We start from the raw sequence: 8,916 nt of genomic DNA, 5'->3' as shown, positions 1-8,916 counted from the left end.
TGTGACTTGTCCTGGCTTGGCGCCTTTCTATCTATCTGCACTCTGGCACACTTATCCAGTTGAAACCAGTTAAGACCATCAGGTCACACATTTTCACATGGGCTAGGCAGAGCCGCTCACCGTGTGGGTGGGTGGCCAAGACAGTATAAGAGTAGAGACTATTTTGAATAGCTTAGGCTTTCTTCCGCATTCAGCAGATAAGGCTCCACAGCTGTATACTCGATCTTTCTGGCATTCAGTAAATAGCTGAACTGAGAATATGTAGTTTCCTGGTTGTTATTATTGGCATAGCGAGCAATAAAGATGAAAGTACCGGTGAAAGTTCCCATCTGAACTTTACATCGCCGATACCAATACAAAGTACTTTTTAGCTCATAGAATATTATGGTATTTTTAATCATTTGTCCTATTAAATAACATGTTTTGTTGTTGTTGCAATGTAGTAATAATCTTCAAATTCTTAGTCCTTGTCGCTCTTCTACACTCAAAGATATGTCAGTCACCAAAGTTCGCCTAGTCTAGACATATAACACGATACTTACATGTGCTACACTAATTCACAGTTCAAATCGTAGTTGGAAAAGCTCATGAAGCATAATGACTCTTAGAAAAAAATGTAGTCACTTGTTAAAAAATATATAAAATTGTTACTGCCAGTGCCGCCTACCGCTGTCATTGGTGGGCCGGCACATGTGCATCCACTACAAAGGGACTGCGCGAGACAATCTAGAATATTTAATAAACAACAGACAAGGAAGGAAGACAAGAGACTTAGATTATTTTTGTTTGTGAGGAGAACGGACAGAGATATGCTCAGTTACAATCTCCTACTGGTTTGAAGCACATTCTCCCCAGCCCTCTATTTTTATTTTTTTTTACAGGGCGTTCCCTAGTTACACAGCCGTTGCTGCTTTAAAGGGGATGGGTCACACAGCAGCTACATTAAAACCATCACGGATATGAGTCCTTGTGCAGATAATAATGTAAACGTATTTTTCTTTGGCACTGAAAGTTTTAACAGTCAGAGTTCAACAGTTCAACCGCAAAATGTTCCAGCCGCTATCTTGTGATAAGGGCACAGTTCTTGTTTTAGAAGCTGCAAGAGCATGAATCATGCTTTGCAATACTATAAGAGTAAATATGGGATAACTTATGTACATTTATTCTGACAAAATCAAAATGAATAAATATATGTAACTGATACTAGCTCTTTGGTATCGATACAATGCCGATACTCACTTTAGTATTGATTCTATCGATACTTGGATCGATCTGCACAGCCCTAGTACATACCACCAGTGTCTAAGGAGAGTTGTGCTAAAAGCAGTTACCACTGTTCACGCTGACGTCACCACACATCTATGATTGTGCATTGGTTGTGTGAACACACTCTTTGAATGTGGCAATGTCCCACTTCACCTTTCTGTCTGAAAAAGACATGCAAATAAATTCTGGCTGTACTCTGTAACACCTCTGAGGCTCCAATTTAGCGGGAATGCAATGTTCATGGCCAGTGTGAAGAGTATCGTCACTAAGATCAACCCACGCAAGACAGCTGGACCAAATAACTCATGGAGATCTAAGATGTCAGCACATAACGACACATCTGCTCATCAGCATGTATCTAATATAACGTTGATGGTATACTATTGACTGACTACAGCATAACTTAGGCAATAAGGCAATGTTCTATTTTTTTTTTTTTTTTTTTACACATAGCTCCCACACTTTTATTTCAAAATGTGCAGATCCTGATAAATTGAATTCCTCCTTTTTGAAGCTGGCAGCAGACATCAGTGCTCCATCTCTGACATGCATTTTTTTATCTTCCCCCCATGTGTAGAAATCCGCCTTTGTTCTCCCACTGTTTAAAGGAGAGCCCACGCTCTTAAATAATTATAAGCCCTATTTTATCTATAAACTGACAATTGAGAAAATCAATATTTTTTCTGAATGTCCCTGTTTTTGGGGTTAGATATATATATATATCAGTGCTGCTCAAACGTTTGTTAACCCTGCAGGCTTGGTCAGATTTTTTTGTATAAAATGTTAAAATAACCTTATTAAATGTTTAGTCATAAAAAAAATCTACAATGCTGACATTGAAAATAATGGACTTCAAGAAAAATAATGATAATATTGTCATTCATACTCGAACAAAAGTTGTTGATTTAAGAAAAAACTAATTTCATGGGTGCAAAAGTATGTGAACCTCTCACTTAATCAGACATTGCACCTCCTTTTGCAATGAGAACTTCATCCAAACACTTTCTTTAGTGATTTATCAGTCTTTCACATCTAGTTTGGGGGAATTGTTGCCACTCTTCCTTGCAAAATGACCTAACCAGTTGAGAGAGGTTGGATGGGCGTCAAGCACAAACGGCTGGCTTTAGGTCCCGCCACAGTATTTTGAAAGAATTTAGGTCAGGATTTTGACTGGGCACATCCAGAACATGAATATTGTTGTTCTTCAGCCATTCCTTGGTTGTATTGCTGGAATGCTTTGGATTATTGTCATATTGCATGATACATCGTCTACCATGCTGTAACTTCACAAAAGACGGCTTCAGGTTATGTTCCAGGATTTCACAATATTCCTCTGAATTCATGATTCCCTGGACTATGTGGAGTTGTCCAGGTCCTGAGGATGAAAAGCTAGCCCAGAATTTAACATTGTCACCCCATGCTTCACTCCAGGGTGAAGGTTATTTTGCTGGTATGCAGTAATGACTTTTCACCAAACATAACTGTTTTAGTTGTGACCAAACAGTTCAATTTTGGACTCATCTGTCCACAGAAGGGACTTCAGTGTTGTCCAGGTACTTGCTGGCAAAGTTGAGATGGGCAGCTTTGATCTTTTTTTGTGAGCAGAGGCTTCTACCTAGCAAGCCTTCCATGAAAGACTTGTCGATTGACTTTTCTTCTGATTTTTGAAGCATGCACATGTGTCCCAGATGTAGCAAAAGAGGTCTGCAAATCCCTTGATGTGATGTTAGAGTTGGCTTTTTACCTGAATTATCATTTTTCTTGTGGTTCTTGCCGATATTTTAGAAGGTCGTCCACTTCTAGGCAGGATTGTAGTAATTTTCTGTGTTCTCTAGTTGCAGATGACCTGCTATACAGTGGAATGATGAAGCTCATTTTTTAAATGACTGTTATAGCTTCCCCCAGACAGATGTGCCATCACTACCCACTTCCTGAGATTTCTCTTCCTCTCAGCATGACTGACCTGTATGGGTTCATCCTGGGTAAGACTAAAGTGACGTGGTTTTGTCTCTGTTTCAATCAGTGATGCACAATTTCTTTGCTAAACCTCTCTTTCATTGTTCCATTTCAGTGTTTAGTTTAGCTACCAATTTGTCCTACTTGATCCTACTTGACTGCTTGTTTTAAGCAATGCAGTTCAGGGTCCACTTACTTTTGCACCTACATGAATTGACCAAAAACTATTTTTAATTACGTTTTGAGCTGGGGCTTGGCTGGCTGGTACAGGAGGTTTGTCCCACGGTTCGCCACGCCGCTCCTCTGACAACGCTGACAGCGAAAAAGACCAGACGAATCCTGTTTCCTGGAATGACGTGTGTGAGACTGCATCCCAGACCCTCAAAGCCTGTGTTCCTTTCCGGTGCTGAGGAGTCCTGATTTCGACCAGCGGTTTCTGGTGCAGACTAACGCCTCGCAGTGGGACTGGGAGAGGTCCTGGCTCAAGGTGCTTCGGGGGAGGAACAACCAGTGAGTTGCTGTCGCGTGAAACCAGGTACTCCACTGTGGAGGAGGGCCTGGCCATCAAATGGGCTCTGGAGAGCCTGAGATACAACCTGCTGGGGAGAGAGTTTGATTTGGAGACGGATCATCGCGCTCAGACGTGGATTAACAATGAACACTAGACCAAACCGAAGCACTTCTTGATTTCCACTTAAATAGCGCTTTTTGCCGCACTTCAAGTGTCACATGACTATGGACTATTCCACAAAAGTAGTTTTGTCCATTATTTAATGAGTTTGTTCTTTTTTGAGAGATTAAGTTACTGATTGTGAATGGAAGATTTTTGTTATGGTTAATATATGTTGCAGATATTATTTATTTACATGCTTTAGTTATTTTTGGTTACTTTTTGGTTACTTTTTGGTATTATACCACATAATTGGCTAAATGGTTTGCCCGGAGGGAGGGGCTGGGGGTATTTAAAGGGATCCAAAATAATTTGAAGTGGAGGGCTCAGATGGTGAGTGACTGGCTACCACAGTAAATTGCAGAAAAGACCAATGGAACTTGTAAATATTGTTGGGATTGTTTTTGCACTGTACATTTTTTTCACATTTTTGATGTGTTGGTGTAAATAAAAACACCTCACTGAAGGTTTTTGACTGCACCATAATTTTTCCCCCTTTCTGAAATGAACCCATGACAAAGGCATACGCACTTGTCGTTGATGTTTGTGAAGCAAAATTCTATTTCCCATTCTTGATGAAAATTACATGACTTTCTCTCTTTAACAGCGCTCATATTTGAACCGGAAGTCTCTAGCGAGCTACACACGGCTACACATCAAGCATGGCTAGAGCAGCAGTTTAATTGACGGCAAATTTACAGTAGCATACAGGAAAGGGTGGGAGGTTGCGGTGCAAGGAGACAGAATAAGCGAGTCGAGGGCTGGAAGTCTGGAATGTGATTTGTTTATTCGCACAGGGATAATTTTTATACAGGAAAAGCAGACGTAAAGGAGGCGAGGGTCCCAGAGTGGTCCTATCGGGAGCTTGTAGCACAGGAGCTAATGGCTGGAGAATCCTGCTTTAGATTATAGTGATACAGTTGAAGCATGTCTGCCCCATGTGCGAAGATGCTGGATATTGTGACTCATGGGGTAATGAGATGCTAACTAACCTTAAGACCCTGACTCATCACTGCTTACTTAATCAACGTGTTCATATAATGGCTTCCTCAGTCCGAATATTTACTTGGATGCGTTATTATTTATAAATGTATAGCAGTTTTGGCTAATGGATGATAAATTGTTTAGTATTTTCTTATGCTTAGACATAACACATTTGAGCTGTAGAATTGTATCTACTAAAAACACAACAAGGCACTCTAAACCTGCATGAAGCCTCTGTCCACATGCTGGCAGCAGGTTTATTATAGTTTTGGAATTTTAAAAAAAGTGTATTACTTGTGCGCAATGTTTAATAAACACCATGGTAAAATGAAAAAGTAACACATTTCTTACCTAGCGTTACATTTCAGATGAGTTAAATGAAAAAGCAGGCAACCCAAGTAATTGGAGCCAAAAGTAGGCAAATTAGTTGCTTTGGAGAGACGTAATCTGAAGGTGCTTTTCTATTGGCTGATGCTAGATGACATCACTTCTGTGTAACACACTTTCAAACGTCTTTAAAATCATCCCCAAAGGCTCATGTATTAACCCATTCACTACCTGCCCAATTATAGTCGTTAATGGCAGTGAATTAGTTTTAATTACCAAAGACTAAAATGAAGGACATTTTCGCTGTAGTTATAGTTATTTTTAGTAAATTTTGTAAGCAAAATGTAGCTTCAGTTTTGTTTTTAAAAAAGCATTTTCGTTTTTAGTTTAATTGGTCAACAATTTTTTATTTAGTTTTTTTCGTTAGATTTCATTAACTAAAATAACCTAAACTGGCAGTCACATAGGATTTACAAAAAAAAAAAAAAACACTACCCCCTTCTCTGTCATGATCTGTGCTGTCAGTCCTGTGCTCTCAGGTTGTTTTGTGTTTTGCTTGCAGCAGCAGCCTGACTAGTGGGTATGTCCCAGGAGACACACACCTCCAGCCACCTCTCAATCAGTAGAGTGTGTGTATATAGAGGCAGCTGATGTCTGAATCACATCCATTCGTTTTGCTCACCACCTTAGCCCAACTGTAGTCTCGACTTCCTGATCCTGTTCCTCGACTATGTTTTGCCTCGCCTATTCTTGATCTTGCTCCCGTGTTTTTTCTGTAAGTACTTTGCCTTGTTGATTACTGTTTTCTTGCTGCATTTTGTTTGGCGCAAGCACCTTTTGTTTATGTAGACTTGCACGTTTTGACGTGTACTTTCTGTTCTTCTCGTTTCTTGCATTTGCAAGCAATTTCAGTTGTACTTTGTTTATTGTGTGCTTTTTGTGTAGAATAAATTTTTGTGTTCCTACTCGGTGTCTACTTTTTTGGGATCTACTGCTTACACGTAACATTCTCTGTGTGGTGTACATACACGGACAATGAAGGCGCTCCAAAGCGGCCAATCAGGCCGAATATCCAAACGAAAGATACATTTTCTACAATAAGTGAAGGAATATTGCAACGGACACAAATTAAGGCAGTCCAGTTCTATAGTGGGGGAGAGGGGACTTTAAGGCTCTGATGCTGATGAAGATTCAGATGCAGAGGAGAATAAGAGATACTGATGATGAGAAATTTGTTTACAAACATATTTGGAATAGCTGTGGCTGGATGGGAATGGTTCCTAGTTGCTAGAGTGCACTATGTTGAGTTCAGGCAGAGAGGAAACAAGATACAAAGCATGTGTGAAAGGAACAAGGACAAGAGGCAAGTTGGCAACAAGATCACACTCAATGATGTGCAACACATATCAAATGCAGAGTTGTAAATCTGAAGATTTGTGTTGCATGATGGTCTGGTTCCAACAGAGGGGGATTGAGTTGATGCTGCCATGTGAATCATCCGTGGTTTTACTCCCTTGCCTGATGATTACTCTTGAGTTATCATTCCTTATATATTGTGATTTTGAACTTTTCCAGCATGGCGTCAAGGCAGATGCACTCTAAATTATGGCTATATTTCACACAAAAAGATGAACTCGGGCCACTGCACCATACCTGCAGTGCTTCAATTTTGTCAAAGGGGAAAATATTGTCAATGTGCAGTACAGTTATGTAATATATAACAATACATTACAATACAATACAGTACATTATATTAATTTTAATAAGTAAAAGTGAATAAATCTTATTGCTATACTAAAACGTTTGCCACATGAAATAACCCTCTGTCACTTGCATTATTCATTTGATGTGCAGTACAACACTTTCTATTGTGTCATCCTTGTGCCTCATTCTCCAGGCATGACAAATCCACCCGCACTCAATCCAACTGTTACATTAGTGTAACCGCTGGATTAAATCGATCGGCCATGCCTGTAGAGCGGGGTGCGGGGATGACGTGCTAAAGAGGGGACTATTAATGTTACGCTAGTCACCTGTGAGCTGAGTTCAATAAACAGTCCGTGGAGCATGCATATGTAACGGATGCCAGCTCACGCTGTGCAAAAGGGTGTTCACTAAACATAATTATTCGAGGGCCTTAAGTAAGTAGCAGCAGCCGGTGAAATAGCGGCCCAGACGTGCTTCAAGATAGATTAAAGCCCTAGGTACAGGTCCAAGACAGCAGTGGTGTAGTCCAGGGTATATGTGGGTGACCAGAAGTTCTATTTAACCGACACAGTCCCACTTTTGAGCCTTGTGTTGGAAGCCCTAGTGGATTTCGCCAGCCCCATTGATTTGTCTCACTTTTACGTAGGTCCCGTCCCGGCGTGCCAGTTTTAAGCCAATATTTTGGGCCATGTGTATGTCAATCATAGCAATTCATACAATAAACCAATTAAAAATGAATTTAACTTATATTATATTCGTTCCTATTCACATTCACGTTTGCAATCTTATTGTCATCCGTTAGCAGGTATGTTTTCGTCATACCGGAACGAGAACTACTTCCTGCTACTGTGTCTTAGAATCATGGGAAATATTGTCCTACTAGTCTACTACTGTGGTCGCCAGTCAGACCCAATGCAAGCTGAACTTTTTTGGCAGCACATTTTCAATGTTATAATGCGGGACCAAGGTGAGGGAAACATCACAGCCAGCTTCAAATAGCTGCTGTGACAGAGCAAAAAAATTGGATAATGGTGAGTGCACTGCTTGTTTAGCACTGTTAAACTGTCACCCAAGCATTTAGCATTAGCTGAAGTAATAACACAACCTCCACCAGTCACCAGATTGACTAGTGATTATATTTGATATAAATAGTTCCTGGTGATCATTTATTGTATATTTGATTTTTAGCAAAATTGTAGTGTCCCGGTTTTTAATTTTGAATATCTGGTCACCCTAGTACTGTGTACACCCACCTCTAAATCTCCCCTGTTACACACTTTTCAGTAATCTGTGAACCAGATTACCCATTTTTTCCTCAAGGATGGTGAAGCCCTGACTCAGCCTCCTGTGCCTCCATGCGTTTGCTGATTAAATGGCTTAACTTTAGGCATGAGGTCTCCTCGTTGGCTCATCCCCCAATCAGAGACAGAGTAGGGCAGGTCTCTGTTTTCTGTATTTGCAATTATTGGAAATGCAAGCTTTTCAAGTGAGTGGCACGTATCCAGAGGACGTCACCATCACGCACTATCAGCACCTGGGCCCCCCAAAGTTGCATCCTATCTACACAAACAACTGCACCTCAACACACCCAGCTGTCAAGTCCTGGTTTGCAGACAACACCACAGTCATCGGTCTTATAATGACAGTGATGAGTTTGCATATCGAAAGGAAATGGAGTGGCTGACGCTGTGATGTAGCCAACACAACTTGGAACTGAACACGCTCAAGACTCTAGAAATGATTGTGGACTTTAGGAAACATCCTCCACCACACAGTCCAACTGCCCTGTGTCAACTATCAAGAACGTCTCTCAGGATCTGAAGTGGCAGACCAACATCAATCTCTGTTACGTCCCACCTAGGGGGTGTGCTAGGATCCCAACTCCCTCACGTCCCAAGCAGCCACTCAGTCTTCAAGTATCAAGAATAAATGAATAGTAATTTATTCACATTTGCTCTTCATGAGTCAAGTCAAGTTTATTTATATAGCTCTTAATCACACAAGAG

The sequence above is a fragment of the Leptonotus elevatus genome, chromosome 12 (assembly GCF_054856555.1).
Source record: "Leptonotus elevatus isolate MCC_2025b chromosome 12, RoL_Lele_1.0, whole genome shotgun sequence".
NCBI lineage: Eukaryota > Metazoa > Chordata > Actinopteri > Syngnathiformes > Syngnathidae > Leptonotus > Leptonotus elevatus.
This window is presented reverse-complemented; position numbering follows the sequence as displayed.